The sequence below is a fragment of the Dermacentor silvarum genome, chromosome 3 (genome assembly GCF_013339745.2).
Source record: "Dermacentor silvarum isolate Dsil-2018 chromosome 3, BIME_Dsil_1.4, whole genome shotgun sequence".
Lineage (NCBI taxonomy): Eukaryota > Metazoa > Arthropoda > Arachnida > Ixodida > Ixodidae > Dermacentor > Dermacentor silvarum.
Genome location: NC_051156.1, coordinates 29563457 through 29567360, shown reverse-complemented (window position 1 = coordinate 29567360; position 3904 = coordinate 29563457).

The following is a 3904-nucleotide window of genomic DNA, read 5'->3' as shown; positions in this document are numbered from 1 at the left end:
CCCGTAAAAACTGGAGAGCGTATCAAAATTTCACAACTACATTGATGCGGCTGCTGACTCCGTCCAGGAAATCAAGGTTGACACAACAAGAACACTGGGCTTCAGGATGCAGTTGAAGAGACGCACAACACACTGAGAAGGAATAACCTGATCATCAAATGACTTCAGGAGGAAGAGCAGAAGGAATACTCTGAATCTGAACGAATTGTTCAATAATTCTTCCCAAATCACCTGGACATAGAGGCAGGAGACATTGAACATGTGCACCGCGTAGGCCAGCGTCAAGAAGGAGCGAGACGGCCGATAATTAGGAAGTTTTTGAACTTCAAGTAAAAAATGGATGCTTTCAGTAATTTAGGCAAGGTGAAGGACATGAAGACACCTAAAGTTTGGTTAGTTTTTTTTTCCAATGGTGCAACTTGCGTGAAAGACGCTGTGTGACGAACAACGGAAACCAAATGAACGCTGTTCCATGTGCTTTAAGAAAACTCCACATGCGCAGCGGAATTTACCGGTATGGTCCAGCCTCGGATAAAATAGTTCGTATAAAAGAAGCAGAGAAGCGCCAAACCAAATGAGTCTTCAATTACGCACAACACGCAGCCCGGTGTCACTGATCTTGGCAAACTTTCGCAGCAGCTTGCCCAAACTTGACACATTGAAAGGGATTCCACCTCATCAGGTGTCATTCTTGGCACGTGAATTTCAGATCACATCAGTAGCAATGGTCTCGCGCTCCCCTCGTCGTTTGTAATTTTGGCAAAAACGGGACTGGTTCTAGAGGAAGTGTCGTGCTTATTGCAGTCAAAAAGGACTACCAGCCGTCTATCACTGCTGTCGACTAACCCCAACAAGCACTTTGGATTTCGCTCAAGTTAGGCCACTAACGGCGCGTATCAGGCGTCTGCTACCGGCCACCAGACAATCGTCCTGAGTTTACTGACCTATTAAGCTAAGCAGTCGAGCTGGTTACTAACAGGTTTCCTAATTGCCGCCTAAGAATAGGTGGTTATTTCAACTACCCTGCCATTGACTGGTCCACATCATCGGTTCGTACACAGATTAACCGGGCCGAACACATTCGTTTTGTTGATTCACTTTATTATCATGACCTCACGCCACTAGTTCACGACCCCACACGCGGCCATCACATTTTAGATCTTTTACTCACGAACAACCCAAATATTGCCAAAACGCATGTTCTAGAAGCCATCAGTGACCACAAAGTAGCGCAGTGTTGCTACTCGCTTCCACATGCTAGGTATACGCGAGCTGGCATGGAAAACATGAACGGAATGCTACAGACATTTTCAAACGATAACAGTTCGACTAATCACAAGTGGGGCATATTTGACGATAAGTTAAAGGAGATAGAAGCCGTGCGGAAATTTACTATAAAATCAGGCGCTCCAGGGTTCACACCAGAAGTGGGCAGGTGCTGAAATAAGAAAAGATTCTACAAAAAGGCACCACGAACGTCTTCAGACTGGCAAAACTGCAAAATCCATTTCTGGATTGGCAGAAAAAAACTATTCTTGAAGCTAAAATTCAGGACTTGAATTTCATGCTGCCTAACATGCCAAAAACCGATCTCCCAAAAATTATGCAAGCCCGTCGATGCAAAAAATAAACCCTCGGTACCAACATTTCAGGGGGAAGACGGCAGTGCTTTACAGGTAGCCGATTTCGCCGAGGAACTCAACAATATTTTTGCTAGTTTGATAGTTGATAGTTTATTGAGCTCTCACAACATCATATTGCGTTTCCTTTTACATCCATCGCAGTTACAGCACACGGCGTATCTCGTGCAATAAAACGCCTCCCTCTTAAATCAAGTGCAGGTCCCGACGGTATCAGCGCTAAACTTATAAAGTTAACAAGTCAGTATTCAGCACCCTTGATTCAATGAATATATCAGTAATTCAATGACACAGGATGCGTACCGAAAGGTTCACTGCACTCATGCACTCATTGCTGTACGTCGACACAGTCTTAGTCGATTTTTCCAAGAAATTTGATTGCGTCCCCAATATTAGTTTGATCTTAAAAGTCCGTAATTTCAAAATTTGGTTCTGGCGCAACTAAACTAACGGAAAGAAGGAACAGAAAGAGCGCCAACTGTCCTTTCTTCTTTCCTTTTGTTGCGCCAGACTAAAGCAAGAACGAACTAGCCCAGTAGTAATGGTAGAAAACTTTATTTGATGTTTTGAAACGAAGTCCTAGAGGGTGGAGCCCTCAGTCCAGAGCCTCATTTGCTGCTGCTATCCGGCTCGCCCGGTTGATCAGGCATCACTGGTCGTCGAAGGCTGTGCTGGAAAGAGCGGCTTCCCACTGGGATGGGGAGGGGTTGGGTATTCTAGGTAAGCCGGGTGGCTTGGAGCATTCCCACAAAGAATGGTAGAGGTTCGGGTGACCACCACAGAAAGGACATTTGTCGGGGTACTGGCTAGGGTAAAAAAGTTGTCGCAGTTTCACCTGAAAGGCGAAGCATCAATTGCGATAGCAAAATTGTAGAGAGCTATACGGAGTAATGATATTAGCTTTGTCAGCTGTATAAACTTGGACATGCAGCAGCACCGGCAACACGCAGAACTGTTGGCGACGCCGTCGGCGTTTTGTCCGCGTTCAGTCAAAATACGTGCGGCGTTGGTGACTGTTGCCGGAGCCTCTCATATATATAGGCATTTAGTGCCGCAGCTAAACGTCGCCTCCCTTCCCTCCCCGGCCTCTCGCGCTCTACATATATGGTGATTGTAAAGGAGGAAAGAGACGCCGACTTCTGCAGCCCTTAAGCGAGCACGGCGCAGAACGCGCGTTTGTTTTCCGCCGTGCGTTCACTCACCGTGACAGCGCGCGCCCCTCGCGCCCTTTCACTCGCACATACAGCGTTCAGCGCGCGGCGACGATTTCATCTCCATTGACGTCATACGGAACCTCACGGCGACGGCGACGGCGACGCCGACGGCAGAAATCTGCTTTTGAGTGTCCATATAATTGCTATCGCAATAAAAGTGTGGCGGAGAGCAAGGCTGGGGAACGTATTAGTTTGGAGCTGGCGCCAAGCGGCTGCATCTGCACGGTTTAGCTTCACGTGTGGTGGAGGGAATGTTCTACGGGATAGTCTGTGGTGTCGTAGTATATGCGTGTATGTAAGCGGTATCGTTTCCACCTTGTCTGAGTTGGACTGGTCTTCCACCGGTGCCTGGAGAGTGAGGCCTCGGGCTGTCGCATGAACGCGCTCATTGCCAGGGAGAGGCGCATGCGCAGGTGTCCAGACTAGGTGAACTAGTGGAATGTTTTGCTTTTTGTGTAGAATTTTATGAGCGATCGGTGAAATCCGTCCTTGTGCGTAGTTTCGACATGCTTGCTGGGAATCTGTAAGAATATGTGTGATCTTATCTGGGGGTTGAGCGCTGATGGCGAGGGCTATGGCACATTCTTCGGCTTCCGTGCAGTTGTCAGTGCGTATTGTGGCTGGTAATAGTGCTTCGCCCCTCCAGTCGGCCACCGCTACTACTTTGGCTGTAATGTCGGGGTAGCACGCGGCGTCTGTATAGAAGGTGTCGAGGTCGTTGCCGTATGCTCGGTGCAGTGCCATTGCACGTGCAGCGCGCCTGCCTTTATAGTGTTCGTGGTGTATATTCCGAGGTATTGGGGCCACTGTAATGTTTTCTTTGATGTTTGGGGCGATTGACAAGGGCTCTCGTGGGGCAAACTCTGATGTTGGGTAACGTACTTGTCTGAGTACGTGCCTTCCTGTCGATGTACGTTTCAGTCGTTCGATCTGACTGACTTTCTGGGCTTGGATTAATTCGGCCATGGTGTTATGCAAACCAAGCTGTAATAGTCTGGCTGTTGAGGTGTAGATAGGAAGGCCTGTCGCCGTTTTCACCGCTGTTCGTAT